At 42.8% G+C, this 18,422-nt stretch overlaps 1 long non-coding RNA gene across 2 annotated transcripts in view; it reads right to left on the bottom strand.

Moving 5' to 3' along the window:
* Positions 1 to 4,828: 4,828 nt before the first annotated feature.
* LOC109494854 overlaps positions 4,829 to 18,422 on the bottom strand; it is a 30,596-nt gene continuing 17,002 nt past the window's right edge. Inside the window, exon 5 of one of the 2 annotated variants that reach the window (XR_006590525.1) lies at positions 4,829 to 5,320. This is a non-coding gene — a long non-coding RNA (uncharacterized LOC109494854). Of the gene's footprint in view, positions 5,321 to 16,362; positions 16,595 to 18,422 lie in introns of those variants that run through there. The other variant, XR_002738636.2, reaches the window with a different exon arrangement.

Raw genomic sequence — 18,422 nt, 5'->3', positions numbered from 1 at the left:
CCTCATCCAGACCCCACTCTACCTCTTACCAGCTGAATGACCCTGGCAAGTTACGGAACCCCACCGTCTGCTCAGTGTTCTCATCTGAAACATGGGGATAATAGTTAGCTACCACATGGTATTTTTGTAAAGATTAAATCCAAATGTATATTTATTTATATATAAGTACCTTCAAAGCTATTTTATATAATCTATGTATATATTACAACATATATACACAGTCACTTACTGTATATTTTAATTACAATATCTACTTCACAAGGTTGTTGTAAAGAGTAAATGAATATATAAATGAATATAGGTCTATATTCATTTAAATATCTTAAGTGATTTTATACATGTTGCAATATAAATAATCACTCAGTGCATGTATATATAATACATACATGTCATACATCTATATGCATATACAAGTATATACACACATACACATCACTTAGAAAGTTGTTGCCTGGAGGGGTGCCGGGGTGGCTCATTCGGTTGGGCGACCGACTTTAGCTCAGGTCATGATCCCACCGCTCGTGAGTTCAAGCCCCTCATGGGGCTCTGTGCTGACAGCTCAGTGCCTGGAGCCTGCTTTGGGTTCTGTGTCTCCCTCTGTCTCTGCCCCATGCCCCACTTGCACTCCGTCTGTCTCTCAAAAATAAATAAACATTAAAATAAATTTTAAAAAAAGAAAAGAAAGTTGTTGCCTCGTAAATATTCCTAAGTTTCTACACCCAATTATTGTTACTGATGGACTGTATCTGGATAGATAGGTAGATAGATGATAGATAGATAGATAGATAGATAGATAGATAGATATGGCTACAACAGAAGGATAATTATGCCCGAATTTTTGTGGTTTGAACTCAGCACAGCCCCATCTCCAGGCTTTTCGTTTTTGGTGCGTTGGGGTGAAGGTATGTAAAAAGACTGGAATCCCAGCCTTGTCCCCCGCACACCCCAGCAGAGACACATTCCAGAGTCGGGAAAGCACAGATACCAAAGGAAGGCTGCCTTTTATCCATCACCTAATGTGAAATATAAAACAGTCCAAGTCATTGAATAGGTAAAAGAAAACAGAAATCGAAATTCAACCAACTTGCCAATGCTCTGAAACAAGAATAAAGAGGGACAAAGTGAGGAAGGCATACACGGCAGAGAGCTGGAAGAGAAGGCCTGTGTGGGGTGAGAAGTGAACACAGCATCTCATTGAGCAAGTTTAATAGGCTCTCGGGGCCCCCGAATCGGGGTAGGAACACAGTTTAAAAAGGGAGCGTAAATGAAACTCTGATAGACTGTGTAGAGGGGATTATTCGTTGGTTCAGATTTTATTTGAAAGAACTGAAAGACAGGGTCCAGAAACCCCAGGCTTTGGCTGATGAAAAAATAATCAAACAAAACATTTATTTTCACTAATTTAAAGGGACTTCCGTGACTCTGAGGCTGAGAAATAGGCAAGCAACTGAGGCCCGAGGCCGCCTAGTCTGGGCAGGCTGGCTCTCCAGGGGCCATAGGGAAGCGACTGCCAGCCCCTTTGCCGAGTGCCTCTTGAAGGAATGTCAGCGGCTCCGCATGGGCAGAAAGATGATTCGGTCACTGCCAGTTGAGTAAGGCCACAATCCATGGGTAGGCGAGGTTTCGCCAGAAAGGGATGGGCATCCCCGGTCTCTGTCTCCCAGATGAAAGGAAGGTCATGATGCTGAGTATCAAAACCTGACAGCCTGGAAGTCTGAAGGCCAGAGACTGCCTTACGGTCCCGTGGGTCTGCACGGAGGAGTCTACAGGGCCCTAGGGAGGCTTTAAGGACAACCCTTTGCCACCAGCGCTGTGTTGAAGGTTCCAACACAGAGGAGGGTATATCTGAAAGCCAATTAGCTAGCTTGAGGTTTCTGTTTGTTTCTCACAACAGCAACTGGACGGTATGTCCACCGCCCCATCTACCACCAAGGCCAGCGTTGTGCATGTGCAGCCTGCGCGGTTGAGCAGAGCCTGGCACTTAGAGGGGCCCTGGGCTTAGTGCTCTGTGTTGCCATCTTGAAATTCTCAATGACTTTGAACAAAGAGGCTCCATGAAGTATGTGGCTGGTCCCGGCTCCCACTCTGGGATCAAGCCACTCGCTCCCCCAGCTGCCAACACTGTTGGCTAATGAGAGTCTGTAGCTGGGGCTTTGACCTTGTCTGAAGACAGCCGTCTTGCCCAAGGTTAAATCCTCTTTCCAGAATCAGCGCCACGTAGGGCAGATTGGAGGGTACGGAGACCCAGCCCCTTTGTTCCATCTGGGATCACGAGAGGCCTCTTACTAAACCTCCTGTATGCAAATCTCCATCTCAGGCTCCCTCTCCAGGGATCCAGAACTAAGACACCCTAAGGTTTTGGTAAAGTGTTGCCTACGTGTTCCGTTCTCATCTCAGGTGTGCTCCCGGGATTCAGGGAAGGGATCTTGCATCCACATGCGGACCAGGAAGCTAGCATGGCGGTAGCGGCAATAATCGGTGAAAATCTCCCCAGGGTAAGGTAGAGAAAATGGGGTCAGAGAGGTTAATGAGTTGCCCCCCCAAGGCCATACAGATGGTAAGAGCCTTAGCTAGGATTCAAACTTGGGATTCCTGACCCCTAATTAGATTCCTTTGAAATAAGTTGTCACACTTCTTAACCCCACAGGGAGCCTGGCAGTTCTGATTTAGCACTACATGCAAAGGAGTTATGGGCATCCTCTCCTTCTTTGAACTTCCAACATACTTTCCTGGGAACTGGCTGGTGGCTCTTTGTATATTACCCTTTATAACCTAGAAACCACTCTTTCCTTTGAGTTTCAGATAAAATTGGGTTATTTCCTCACCCACAGGGAGTAGGAAATCCAGCATGGCTCCAGTATCTCTAGGATTTTTCTTCCGCCAACGTCAGCTCAGCTGAGGGCATCAGGAAGGCAAAATTTTCAAGTCCCACTCAGACCAGCTGAGCCAAACTCTGGAGACGGTGTCCGGGAAACCTTCCAGGGGATTCTGCTGTGCTAAAGTTCCACCGCTCCACAGAGCTGGTCTTGGGAATTTGCCTAACCACACCTGACTCTGACTTTTGCCAGGCAGGAAGTAGTCTCACCTTATCTGCAAAGGATAAGTCCCAAGACCTTCCAGCGGATGCCTGAAAGTGTAAATAGTACGGAAGCCTATATATACTATGTGTTTTCCTATGTGTACTTAGCTGTGATAAAGTTTAATTTATAAATTAGGCACAGTAAGAGATTACAATAATAACTAGTCATAAAATAGAATAATTACAACAATATACTGTAATAAAAGTTATGTGAATGTGGTCTCTCTCTTGAAATATCTCATTGGGATATTTCCTTCTCTTGAGGGAGATTGGGAGATTGCCCTTCTCTTGAGCTTCTGACTGCATGCCCGAAGGAGAATTCTCTGCTTCCGGACCGCGGGTAACTGAATCTGTAGAAAGTGAAGCCGTGGATAAGGGGGAATTGCAGGATGTTTGATGGCCAGTCTCCCTCACGTCTCCCCTCTTGTAGCTTTTCCTTCTCGTTGCTTCCTGCAAACCCAAGCCAGCAACTGAGCCCCATTTTCGTGATTTCCCCTAAATTCCATTTACACATGCAGTTGAATGCAGCACATTGTACCCAAAACGAAGAAGAAAATGAGGAAAATGATGGGGGAGGAAACTGCCTCTAAACACAACCCAGTACACATGTGGCACTGTCAGGCATTCAGTCCAGGGCTTTAGAATTCCTCAGCCACGGGGAACTTTCTCTGGTTGCCTCTTCTGGGCCCATCTTCCTGCCAGGTCCCTGTCTCTTCATTGCTCTTGGGTGTCCTTGCTTCTGATCCTTTGCTGGTCTCCCCCTCCCCTACTCACTTCCTCTTCACTTATTTTCCTCTTTGTTTCTTCCCGGGCCCCTTGTCATCTCACTCAAGGATCATCGTTTCAAAGCCAGAATGACCCATCAAGAGGAGTTTGATGTCAGTGCTTCCAGTAGCCATGACTCCTCGGGCACATGTAATTCATTCTTACTGGTCTTTCAGCACCACCCAGATTGTGGCTTTGTGCCACCTGTGTGCCCAGGACAGGTGCCGTCACTTAAGTGAGGAGTAAATCCCTGTCGGCTGGGGTTGACCTTGACCCAGTACTGCTGGGGATGGCTTTGGCTTTGATGTTCTCTAAGGCCAAGGTTTTAAACAAATGGCGCCTTGAGCTTTCTGGCACCTGCTGAACCATAGAATGTGAGAATGTCCAAATCAAGGAGATCCAGGTAACCCCCTCTGAACATGAAGAGTTGAGAACGAACCCTTTGAATCAGCAGGGCCAGCCTTGACGGAATTGTGCTGGAGACGCATTAACACCTTTTAGTCCTGTTTCATCCTGTTCTCCACTCCCTTCCCCCATAATTCTTCTCCAAGAGCCTTTGTCTCTCTTCTCAGGGCTCTCATTCACTCTCAGGAATCAGAGAATCCCTCTGTCCAGAGCCTCTTTCTCTGAAGAGAGAGACAACAAAAGCTTCCCCACCCACCTGTCCTAATTCTCCTGTGCTCAGTAAGACCTGATCCAGTGAAACTAGTTCATGCTATACAGCTAAGGTGGATGAGAGTTTAAATAAGATCCCTTCAGGAGACCTCTCTGTTGTTATTGTTTATTATAATTTCTTTTTTAATCAGGAGACCTCTTTGGTTTTTCTTTTTTTTAACGCTTATTTATTATCGAGACACAGAGAGAGTCAGAGCATGAGCATGGGAGGGGTGGAGAGGGGGGGAGACACAGAATCCGAAGCAGGTTCCGGGCTCTGAGCTGTCAGCACAGAGCCCGACGCAGGGGCTCAAACCCACAAACCGCAAGATCATGACCTGAGCCGAAGTCGGACGCTTAACCAACTGAACCACCCAGGCACCCTGAGACGTCTTTGTTTTATTCTAGGACTTTGGAGGCTTCCATTAAGACCTCAGCGGGCTCATGAGACCCTTTCTGGGTGCTCGTTCGTCATTTTATAGCGTTTTCACTGGGAGGCAGAATGCCCAGAGATTAAGCCCGCAGGCCAACATTTAAACTGGGGCTCACCTCCTGCTAGCTGTGCAAACTTGGAGATGTACCTTAATCTCTCTATCTCCGTTATTTCACCTATGAAATGGACATGATACTGATAGGTGAGCAAAGCAATAATTCAACAACAAACGTAAGGCTCAGTGACGTTGTGGTTTTATGATTGTTCTGTACGTGCATGGTCCTGTTTGTGAAGGTTAATGCTGGCGTGACTGCAGGAAATCAGCAGCTGTCTCGGAGTGTGGTCCGATCCAAGATGACCCAGTGCAGCCCAAGCAACCTCGTGGTACTCTGGAAAGCAAACGGGAAGTCTTGGTTTTGTGTATGAGGTACCCGGTTTCAGGAGGGCCTGTTTTTATTCCATCTTCCTCCCCAGCCCAGCTACCCCCTTCCTTCCCCTAGCATAGCATATGTCTCCTTGCCTTTTACTGCTCCGCAGGCGCCTTCCCCACAGCCTGGCCAGGATGCACAGAGTGACACAGGATGTCAGTTGAGAAATGAGTGGTTAGTGGTGATGACAGGCCACACCGCAATTCTGTCGAGAAGCCCTCCCTGGAGGGGCCCCCGGGAGCAGGCGAGAAGCCCCACAATCTCCTGCTAATTTGTACCACACCAGGGAAGGGCAGGATGGCTCCCACATGAGGAAGATCCCTCCTGTTCACACACCCACAACCCACTGAAGGAATTAACTCCGGAGACCGGCTCCGGAAACGTTTCCAAGGGAAATGATTAATAGTAAAAGGTTGGGATGCTTAAGAATGTAGCTTCACACCCTGCAGATCAAAACCCAGTGCCCGCAGCAGCAAATGATTTATATTCCACGGCAGTATCGTACCATCTGCCTTGTTCTGATCCAAATAACTGAGGCTGAGAAGTTATTTCATAGTAATATAGCTGCCATCTATTTGGCTGGAATTATGTGCCAGGCCGTATGCTAAAGTCTGCATGGGTAACTTCTCTTGGAATTCCAACACTTGTCTTGTGTGGCATGTAGTGTTATTTCTTTTCGCCGATGGGGAAATCGCTCTGTTGAAGTTAAGTGGGATTTGAGCCTGCCTCCAAAATCATGTCCTTAACCATAGCTCTGTCTTGCCTCCTAATAGCCGATGTTCTGGAACGTGGTTGAATAACACAGGTTATTTAATCTGTGTTTTGGAGTCAAACCTACTATCTCAAGAGGAACTGGAAATTTTTTTCCTTCATACTCCATAATAGCCTTTTTTTTTTTTTTTTTTTTTTTTAATTTTTTTTTTCAACGTTTATTTATTTTTTGGGACAGAGAGAGACAGAGCATGAACGGGGGAGGGGCAGAGAGAGAGGGAGACACAGAATCGGAAACAGGCTCCAGGCTCTGAGCCATCAGCCCAGAGCCCGACGCGGGGCTCGAACTCACGGACCGCGAGATCGTGACCTGGCTGAAGTCGGACGCTCAACCGACTACGCCACCCAGGCGCCCCAATAGCCTTTTTTTTTAAATCACTGTTCCTAGTACACTATACTACAATTACTTGGTTCTGACCTTGGATGTTCACCCTAGCTTGAACTTCCTGAGGATCTGGGGCCAGATGGTTTTAACATATTTACATTCTAAAGTCCATTACCCTCAACAGACATGAATGAAAGAATGATGAATGAATGAATGAATGAATGAATGAATACAAGTCCTTCTGACTCCCAGCCCAGTGCTCCATCCACCATTTTCTGCAGACTAGCCTTTTCTTGTGACCTTTACATGGTTTTTCTCTTGGGATTGTCAACAAATTGAACTAGAATTAACATTTCTTCATGAGGTTTAGGAATAATAAAACTAATTCTCACTGAGATCTCACAGGACACTGACCAAGTTCACAAAACAAAGCATCTTGTTTTCTTTCTTATCTCCTGAGATACATGCAACTCCCTCTTGCAGTGCAATTGGTAGAAGGAAAAAAAAAATGATGATGATGCTCTCAGGCTATTTGAAAATATTGGCCAAACTATCGCCTTCTTAAATGATTTTAAGCTAGACATATAACTCTAGGACTGACATCCCCCAGTGATTTATACAATTAGGGGTGGTTCTCTCAGAGTGACTTCTTAACATCCCTGTAATAACCCGACTGCATGAGCTTTGGGGGGGCTGCTTCTAAGTGTCATGCTAAGCCACTTTAATCTACCGGTTGTGCCTCTGTCTTGTCTTTTTCTGATCATTTTCACATAAAGGTACTCATAGAATTTAGTTTTGTGTACTGTGCTATTCAATTAACATTGCAATACGAGCATCTGACAGGGTACTCTAAAGAGTTGGATGCCTCGATTTTAGTCGTTCTTAATATTTCCAAGTGACTGTATCATAATTTATTTAGCTTTTTCTCTATTGTAGGATATTTATGTTGTATCCAGTATTACAGTCACACAACACAGCAATGTGATAAATAACCCCAAGGAGAGAGCTTTCTCTGGGCTTCTCTCTTTGGACTGTTTCCTTAGGGTCAATTCCCAGCAGCCTGCCATTTATTCTTGATAACTGGATTTGTGAACAAGAGATGAGCTCACCAGGGGACACTGAACAAGAGAAGAAAGTTAACTCACTAGTCCCTGAACACTTTGAAGATGATTATCTAGCCGAAATGTCTGCCCTAGTCCAGAGAAAACATTGCATTTTATTTTAATCTTTGTTTGCCAATATATTTTTATTCAAAAGCAGGACTCCCGTTGGAAAGAGTGAAGCAGAACAAATGCGTATAAAGGAGAAGTCAAGGACTAGCTTCTACCACAACCCCTCTATTCCCACCCCACCATGATGACAGATTTGAACAGCTTGGTGTGCATCCTTCTACACATTTCTCCATGCGCATGCAAATAGACACATGCTTAGAAACGCATTTTTATTTATTTTAGTTTTTTTACATTTTTTATTCTATTTAAATCCAAGTTAGTTAGCATAGAGTAAAATGATGATTAGGAGTAAAATTTAGTGACTCATCACTTACATATAACACCCAGTACTCATCCCAGCAAGTGCCCTCCTTCACGCCCATCGCCCACTTGCCCATCCCCACCCACCCGCCACCCCTTCAGCAACCCCCCGTTTGTTCTCTGTATTTAAGAGTTTCTTACGGTTTACCTCTGTCTCTCTTTTTATCTTATGTTTGCTTCCCTTCCCCTGTGTTCATCTGTTGTGTTTCGTAAATTCCACATATGATTGAAATCGTATGACATTTATCTTTCTTTGACCAACTTGTTTCACTTAGCACGATGTACTCTAGTTCCATCCACATGGTTGCATATGGCAAGATTTCATTTTTTTTGATCACGAAGTAATATTCCATTGTGTGTGTGTATGCATGTGTGTGTTTATATATATATATATATATGTATATATATATATATATGCATGTATGTATGTATGCATGTCTGTATGTATATAGATATAGATATAGATATAGATATAGATATAGATATAGATATAGATGATATAGATATGGATATTCTTTATGCATTCATCAATAGACATTTGGGCTCTTTCCATACTTTGGTTATTGTTGATAGTGCCGCTATAAACATTGGGGTGCATGTGCCCCTATGAATCAGCATACCTGTATCTCTTGGATAAATACTTAGTAGTGCAATTGCTGGGTCATAAACACATTTTTAAAATACAAATGTAAACACATTTTTAAATACAAATAGGCTTTTATATATCACACTGTATTCTGGATAACTTATGTTATTATTATTATTTTTTTTTTGCATGTAACGATATACCATGGAAATCCTTTCAGGTCAATAAGTAAAGAGCTAGCTCATTCTTTATAAAAAACTGAGTAATATTCTATAATAGGAGGTTTCACAGTTTATTCAGCTATTTTTAAGTTCCATTTATTTAAACTAAACTAAAACAAAATTCACTCATTTCTCCCACCCCCAACTCCCTGCCTCTGACAACTACCAGTCTGCTTTCTGTATTTATGAGCTTGGTTTGTTTATTTTTAGATTCCACGTATGACAGATCACATACAGTTATTTGTCTTTCTGTCTGATTTATTTTACTTAACCTTGAGGTTCATCCATGTTGTCACAAATGGCAAGATTTCTTTTTTTGATGAGTGAATAATATTTCATGACACACATGCACACACACACACACACACTCACACCACAATTTCTTTTTTTCCTATATCTTGTAATCACTATTGTAATTTCCTATATCTTGTATCGCTATTATAAATAATGTTGCAATGAACATGGGGGAGGTGCATACATCTTTTTGAGCTATTGTTTGTTTGTTTTCCTTAGATAAACAGCCAGAAGTAGAATTGCTGGGTCATATGTTTTTCTATGTTTAATATTTTGAGGAACCTCTATATTGTTTTTCACAGAGGCTGCACCAATTTGCATTCCCGCCAACAGTGCACAAGGGCTCCCTTTTCTCCACATCCTCATCAAAACTTGATATTTCTGGTCTTTTTGATAACAGCCATTCTAGCAGGTGTGAGGTGATATTTCATTGTGGCTTTGATTTGCATTTCCTTGATGATTAATGATGTAGACCATTTTTTCACATACCTATTGGCCATCTGTATGTCTTCTTTGGAAATATTCAAGTCTTCTGCCCATTTTTAAGACAGATTGTGTTTTTTTTTCTGACTTGTATGAGTTCTTTACATATTTTGGATATTAACCCCTCATTAGATATATAATTCACAAATATTTTCTCCCATTTTGTAGGTCGCTTTTTCATTTTGCTGATGGTTTCCTTTGCCCTGCACAGGCTTTGTAGTTTGACTTACTTCCACTTGTGTTTTTTGGCTTGTGTTGCTTTTGCTTTTGGTGTCATAGTGCAAAAATGGTTGCCAAGACCCAGGTCAAGGAACTTACTGCCTATATTTCCTCCTAGGAGTTTTATGGTTTCAGGTCTTACGGTCAAGTCATTAATCCAGTTTGAGTTCACTTTTGTGTATAGTATCAAGTAATATGGTCCAGTCTCATTCTTTTGCATGTGGCTGTCCAGTTTTCCCAAGGACAGTGGATCTCCCAATGGAGATTGTCCTTTCTCCATTGTTTATTCTTGCCTCCTATGTTGTAAATGAGGCATATATGTGTGTGGGTTTATTTCTCTATTCTATTCCATTGATCTCTGTGTCTGTTTTTTTTAATATTTATTTATTTTTGAGAGAGAGAGAGAGAGAGAGAGAGAGAGTGTGAGTGGGTGAAGGGCAGAGAGAGAGTGGGAGACACAGAATCTGAAGCAGGCTCCAGGCTCTGAGCTGTCAGCATATAGCCCAATGTGGGGCTTGAATTCATGAACTGCGAGATCATGACCTGAGCTGAAGTCAGATACTTAACCCACTGAGCCACCCAGGTGCCCCTATGTGTCTCTTTTTAAGCCAACACTATACTGTTCTAATTACTACAGTTTTGTAATATAATTTGAAATCAGGGAGAATGATGCCTTGAGCTTTGTTATTCTTTCTTAGGATGACTTTGGCTATCTGGGGTCTTTTATGGTTCATTCAATTCTAAGATTGCTCCATTTATATGAAAAATGCCATTGGAATTTTGATAGGGTTACCTTGAAGTTATATATTGCTTTGGGTAGTATGGACATTTAAAAATGTTAATTCTTCTAATCCATTCTAATCCAATAAATTTCTATTTATTTGGTGTCTTCTTCAATTTCTTTTATTAGGTTATGAGTCTTTATTAGTCTTGCTGTTTTCATTGTACAGGTTTATCACTTCCCTGGTTAAATTTATCCCTAGGTATTATATTATATTTGATGCAATTATAAATGGGATTTTTTTCCTTCTTTCCTTTCTTTCTTTCTTTCTTTCTTTCTTTCTTTCTTTCTTTCTTTCTTTCTTTCTTTCCTTCTTTGATAGAGCGTGCAAATGGGAAAGAGGGGCAGAGGGAAAGAGAGAATCTCAAGCATGGAGTCTGACATGAGGCTCGATCCTACGACCCTGGGATCATGACCTGAGCCAAAATCAAGAGTCAGATAGATGCTCAACCAACTGAGCCACGCAGGTGCCTCATGGGTTTGTTTTCTTAACTTCTCTTTCAGTTTGGTCATTATTAGTGTATGGAAGCACATATTTTTGCATATTGATTCTGTATCCTGCAATATTATTGAGTTCATTTATTAGTGCTTACAGTATTTTGATGAAGACTTTAAGGTTTTCTATATATAATATCACGTCACTTGCAAATAGTGACAATTTTACCTCTTCCTTTCCAATTTGGATGCCTATTATTATTATTATCTTTATTACTTAATTGCTCCATCCAGAACTTTTAATAGTAGGTTGAATAAAAGTGGCGAGAGTGGGCATCCGTGCCTTGTTCCTGATCTTAGAAGAAAAGCTTTTAGCTTTTTACTATTCAGTATGATGTTAACTGTAGGCTTGCCATATATGGACTTTATTATTCTGAGGTACACTCCCTCTCTACCCACTTTGTTGACCGTTTTTCTGATGAATTGATGTTGAATTTTGTCAAATGTTTTTTTCTGCACCTGTTGAGATGATCATATGATTTTTATCCTTTGTGTTGTTAATGGTGTATCACATTGACTGGTTTATGGATATTAAATCATCCTTGCATCTCTGGAATAAATCCTACTTGATCCTGGTATGTGATTGTTTAACGTATTATTGAATTTGGCTTCCTAATTTTCTGTTGAGGATTTTTGCATCTATGTTCATCAGGGATATTGGCCTGTCATTTTTTTGTGTGGCCTCCTCATCCGGTTTTGGTATCAGGGTACTACTAGCCTTGTAAGTGAATTTGTAAGAGTTCCCTTCTCTTCTATTTTCGGAAGAGTTTCAGAGCGACTGGGATCAACTCGTCTTCGAAAATTTGGCAGAATTTACCAGTGAAGCTGTCCTGTTTGTTGGACGGTTTTTGATGACTAATTCAGTCTCCTTACTAGTAATTTGTTAGTTCAGATTTTCTATTTCAGTATGTTTCAGTCTTGGCAGGTTGTATGTTTCCAGGAATTTATCCATTTCTTCTAGGTTCTCCAATTTGTCGTCCTGTCATTGTTCATTGTACCGTCTTATAATCTTTTGTATTTCTGTGACATCAGTTTTAACATCCCTTTCATTTCTGATTTTGAGTCCTCTTTTTTTCTTGGTGAGTCAAGCTGAAGATTTGCCAATTTTGTTCACCTCTTCAAAGACCCAGCTCTTAGTTCCATTGATCTTTTCTACAGTCTTTTTAGTATCTACTTCATTTATTCCTGCCCTAATCTTTGTCATTTCCTTTCTTCCACTAACTGTGGGCTTTGTTTCTCCTTTTGCTAGTTTCTTGAGGTGTCAAGTTGGGTTGTTTACTTGAACCTCGTATTTCATGAGGTGGGCATTTATCGCTGTGAACATTCCTCTTAGAACTACTTTTGCTGCATCGCACAAATTTGGGTATGTGACACTTCCGTTTTCATTTGTCTCAAGGCATTTTCCGATTTCTCTTTGGATTTTTTTCTTCGATCCGTTGTTTATCCAACAGCATGTTGTCTAATTTTCACACATTTGTGAGTTTTAGTTCTCTTTATGCAATTAACATCTAGTTTCATACCATTGTGGTCAGAAAAGATGCTTGATTATGATTTCAATCCTTTTAAATGGTTAGGACTTTTTTGGGGGCCTGACATTTGATCTATCTTGGAAAATCTTCCATGTGCACTTCAGAAGAATGGGTGCTATTGCTTTTGGATGGAATGTTCTAGAAATATCTGTCAAGTCCATCTGGTTAACATGTCATGTCAGGCCAGTGTTTCCCTCTTGGTTTTCTGCCTGCATTGAGATAAGTAGGATATTAAAGTCTCCTATTATTATTGTATCCCTATCAATTTTTCCCTTTAAGTCTGTTAATATTTGCTTGATATATTCAGATGCTGCTATGTTGGGTTTGCAAATATTTATAAATGTTGTATCTTCTTGTTGGATTTGCCCATTTATCATTATGTAACACCGTCCTTTGTCTCTTATTACTATCTGTGTTTAAAGTATTATGTGTGATATAGGTATAGTTAATCCAGCTCTCTTTTTGTTTCCATTTGCATGGAATATCTTTTTCCATTCTTTCACTTTCAGGCTGTGTGTGTCCTTGCATCCGAGGTGAGTGTCTTGTAAGCAGAATGTAGATGGGTCTTGTTTAACCCATTCAGCCACTCTGTCTTTCGATTGGAGAATTTAGTTCATTTTCATTTCAAGTAATTGTTTTAAGTTTATTTACTTAGAGAGAGAGAGAGAGAGCTGGAGAGGGTCAGAGAGAGAGAGAGAGAGTGAGAGAGAGTCCCAAGCAGGCTCCACACTAGTCGTGCGCTGATGCGGGGCTTGAACTCATGAACCGCGAGATCATGGCCTGAACTGAAACCAAGAGACAGATGGTTAACTGACTGAGCCACCCAGGCACCCACATTTAAAGTAATTTTTAAAAAATGTTTATTTATTTTTGAGAGAGAGAGAGAAAGAGAGAACATGCGCAGGGGAGGGGCAGAGAGAGAGGGAGACCAAAGATTTCTGCTCTGACAGCAGTGAGCCTGATGTGGGGCTCATGGGGGCTCGAACTCACAAAACATGAGATCGTGACCTGAGTCGAATTCAGATGCTCAACTGACTGAGCCACCCAGGTGCCCCTAAAGCAATTATTGATAGGTCTCTGCTTATTGCCATTTAGTTCATTGTTTTTTGGCTGTTTTTGTAGCTCCTGTCTGTTCCTTGATTCTTCTCTTACTCTTTTCCTCTGTGTTTGATGGCTTTCTTTAGTGGTCTGCTTATATTCCCTTCTCTTTATCTTTTGCGTGCTTACCTACTGTAGGTTTTTGCCTTGTGGCTACCCTAAGGCTTATATAAACAACTTCTATTGGTAACAGTCTATTTTAAGTTGATAACTTAAGTGTGATCCCATTGTAAAGCTCAACATTATTACTCCCTCTCATGTTTTACGTTTTTTATGTCACATTTTACATCTTTTTATCTTGTGAATCCCTGAACTAATTATTTTAATTATAGTTTTTACTACTTATGTCTTTTAATCTTCATACTGGCTTTATAAGTGATTCATCCAGTATCTTTACTATATATTTACCTTCCCAGTGAGAAATATTCTTTCATATGTGTTCTTGTTACTCATTAGCTGCCTTTCTTTTCAGCTTAAAGAAATCCCATTAGCATTTTTTGTGGGGCCAGGTTAGTGGTAATGAACTCCTTTAGCTTTTGCGTGTCTGGAACAGTTATTTTTGAATTAATGGAAATTCAGGTTGTTTCCAGACAAAATTTCTACCAAGCTGTTAGAAAAAAAAAAGTTCAAATTTAAATATCACTAGGATTATTTCCTCCTTCGTTCTTCTTAGCAATTCCCAATTATTTTCATGGGGCGTATATGTCTTCTTAACTGGGCACATCGATGCCTATGTCTGACGACTGTCACGGAATGCAGAACTCAGTGCGGCCCTTCTTGAATTGCGAGGTTTATTTTCCAGTTTATATTGCAGGATGGGCCTTATTTGGGTTGCAACGAACATTTATTGAGCGTCCACTATGGCGTTCCAGCAGATACAGGTGGAGAACAGAGAACCGCAAAGAAACAAAGAAAAACGATGTTGGGACAATAAGGAAGTCAGTCTCTCTAGATCAAAGGGACTTGTGTAACGAACGACTTAGTTTTACTTAAAGAAAGGCGGATTAATGCCACCTAGTGATGCCTTCAGAAGAAGTAGTAGTCTTTGGGACAGATAAACCCGCATACAAATGACACAAGGCAAGGAATAAAAATTGGGACATACAAGTTAAGCGTAAGGATTGAGTATGGAAGTACCTAGCCGCAAGCCTCCCCCCAGGATACCCATTGCAATATTTAGAGCGGTCTACATTAAAAAAAAAAAAAAAAAAGATCACGTTGGGGTGAAGGTGCAGGGCAGCGTTACAAAACACTCTTTGGAGTCAGTAGGGTTTCCTGCTCATGTACCCAAGCATCAGTGTCTAGCTTAACTCTAATCGCAGTTATGTAGCAGAAAGCAGACCAGCTTTGGAGCTACAGACACCTAGGTTCAACTCCGTGACTCATTGGTTCATCTCTCCTTTCGCTCACGAAGCACCAACCCTAGGCAAGGGACTGTGCGGGCGTTGTGGATACAGCAGAGAACAAGACGACATCCCCGCCCTCTTGGGATGCTCATACTAGTGGAGGAGAACGGATAATGAGCACGAGCCTTCAGCTAGTGTTGAGAGCTATAAAGACAACACGAAGGGGGGATGTGATGGAGAGGCCTGAAGGAGGAGTCCAGGCCAGACCGGATGATGAGAAAGGCCCGAAGGTGGCGGGACCTGCCTGAGCGGAAGGAGCAGGTCACGCACACGCATCTGCGGGGAGAGCCTCCAAAGCAGAGGGAACAGGCGTGGTGTGCACGGGCACAGAGAGAAAAAGCCTGCGTGGCCAGGACGTGGGAGGGGAAGAGGCGAGTGGTATGAGGTCAGAGGCAAGATCAGATAGGAGAGCCCGGATTTTATTTTCACTGCAGTGAGAATCCATGGGGTGTGATGGGAAAGTGGTGGGTGGCAGGATGGGGGGGGCGTGATGTAATCCAATTTAAACCTTCCAACTCCTGTTCTGATTGCCGTGCGGGAAACAAATCACGGAGAGGCAAGCGTGGACGCAGAGTGAGCCACGGGGGGGTTCATGCTACGGACCAGATAGGACATGATGGTGGCCTCGGCCCTGGTAATGACAGGGAGAGGACAATTCCCGAAGCCACGAGCCTCCCATAGGCGGCGACTTTACCTCTCAAAGCCCGATGTGTGTTCATCTGTGAAGCCTGGATGCCGGCTCTCAGAGGCCGTTGGGAGGGGCGTTCCGGAACTTGTACGCCAACACCTAAGCACAGTGCCTGGCACACGGTCCGTGCTCCCTGCGTGGCACCGACACTCACTCTGCTCTACCTCACTTTGGCTCGTTTGCAAACAACGAGGAGTGGTGGGTAATCGCCAGAGGCTGATAGGACGCTGACCATTCTAATGGATTCGAATGAGATGAAAACCCAGGAGGAAACAACAAAAAAGAAAAAAAAATACAAGGAAATTTACATGGAGGTGTTGAAGAAGGTCCCAAGAAGCAAACGCAAATGGTGGTTTTGATTCCTGTCCATGCGATGGTCACGTACCTCAAGGAGCTGTGCACACAATCGCTAAACTTAGGGAATCCTATTAACGAGGGACAGAGAGATAGCGGGCAGAATGGGGCTTTCTGTTTTTATCCCACCCCCCAATGGTCTGCGAGTGGGAGAGGCCCTTTATGTCCCTGGTAAACATGAGCTTCTACTGCAGGTGTTTGAGTTTATCACAGAGAGGAAATGACTTTTTTTACACCTAATTTAATCTGAAGCTATTCACAGTTTAAAATGTTTAGTAACGGTGACCTTTTTAATGACTAACACATTGCAGGTGGTCCTGTTGTAGCCAGCAGTTAATGTTTGCCATCAGAAAGAGAGAGAGAGAGAGAATTAAATGACCACTCCATGGCAGTTGTCTTTGCCTTGCAGGGTTCAAAGGACAGCTGGTTCTGAAGGGGGCCATAGTTAAGAGTCTGTGAAAAAAAAAAGATGGGGTCATTTCTCCTCAATGGGAGAGCAACTTTCCTTTTCTTGGTCTTTCTTGGAACTGAGGTTTGGGCAGAACGTCTCAGAAAGAACCGCAAACCGGATATCGCTAGCTGTTTTCTTTTTCAAAGGACAGATGGGTCTGTGATATTTCAATGGCCAACAACGGACAAGGAATTGTTTTGGTTGCTGACCGTTGGCTGAATTCTTGGACTTTTCCCACCATTTTGCACGAGACGGGGGGGGTCCGTGGGATGTCCGGGGAAGAACTACCATTGCAGATGAGTGACGGAGGCCCAGGGAGAGAGAAGAAGGAATCGACCCAGTGGCTTATGGCAGATCTTATCCCACACACCAGCTCGCTTGACAATGTACTAGATCCCATGCACCCGCAAGGGGCTTTCATTCTCAGTCAGTCCCAAACGAGGTGATCGGCTGGGCTGCTTGATTATCCAAGTGGCTTGGATAAGGGCCCATAGCTTGTCTCTAAGTCACCTTTCAGGGCTCTTGCATCTGTGTCAATACCCTAAGAGTTCTGCTTTATGGAGACCAGAGCGGTTCATATGTCAAGGCAAAAGTATCCCGAGTGTGTACTTGGCCCGCAGGGCAGTGCGGCCTCGGTGTCCACAAACATCATCTTTAGTTTATAACTAAGGAAGCAGATACCTAATGCAGTGTCTTGACTCTCCCAGGAAGCCCTCTCTGGAGTGAGGGTGTCTCTGTCCTTTAAGCAGTGGGTTTCATTGTTGTAGCCTTTTCCTTCCTCCTCCTGGCCCCCACGCCTGATAGCTCCCGGAGACTATGCACACCCCTGCCCCCACTTTTATGGGAAGAAGCAGCTTGGGGGCCCAGGAGAGTCTGCTTTGCTGACTGGCACCTTACGCCTCACCATGAGCAGGGGTTCCCCATCCTGGGTGATTTGCATGGCACCTGTTTGCCCAGCCCTACGAATTTTATTCTGAAGTCATTAACATCCCCCCAGTCATTTGTGTTGGGAGTCAGACTTCTGAGCTCTGTGTTCACCGAACTGATTCTGGCTCACTGTCTTGTTAGGTTGCTGGGACCACAAGAGTGCTTATAACAGAAGCCTTCTTACTGTTTATACCTAAGAAAGTGTAGAGGATGTGGAAAGACAGAGGTCTGCTGGTATGTTTTCAGGGCTTCTAATGAGACATCAGTTGGTTCTAAGGAACCTGCACAGTCTTTAATTTTTTCCACACACGTGCCGAGGACTAAAGCCATTCAGTGTCACACATGAGGCTTGGTCCTCAAGTGCACCCTCTTTCAGAGGTTTTCCTGTATCCCACCCCCTTTCTCTTAGTCATTATTGTTTAAAAAAATCATTCGATTCTAAAAAATAGACTGGGATGGTGGTTGCACAACTCAGAAAAATCCACTAAAAATCACTGAATTCTACACTTCAAATGTGAAGGAAAGTTAACTTCAAAAATTCTGAGCCCAAACATTAAAAAAATTAAAAGAAGAAGAAGAAGAAGAAAAAGAAGAAAGGGGAGGAGAAAGAGGAAGAGGAGAGGAAGAAGAAGAGAAAGAAGAAGACCGACACCTGGGCGACTGACTTCAGCCCAGGTCATAATCCCGTGTTCTGTGGGTTCGAGCCCTGCATGGGGCTCTGTGATAACAGCTCAGAGCCTGGAGCCTGCTTCCAATTCTGTGTTTCCCTCTCTTTCTTCTCCTCCCTCCTTTTGATTGTGTTCTATCAAAAATAAATAAACATTCAAAAAACTTTTTTTAAATTCTGAGCTCTATGCAATTACATTTGGTGCATTTTTTTTCCTTCACGTTCTCTCTACCTCA

Source organism: Felis catus, chromosome E2 (genome assembly GCF_018350175.1).
Source record: "Felis catus isolate Fca126 chromosome E2, F.catus_Fca126_mat1.0, whole genome shotgun sequence".
Taxonomy (NCBI): Eukaryota; Metazoa; Chordata; class Mammalia; order Carnivora; family Felidae; genus Felis; species Felis catus.
Note: the sequence above shows the minus strand (reverse complement) of the source record. Positions and strands in the feature narration are given on the sequence as shown.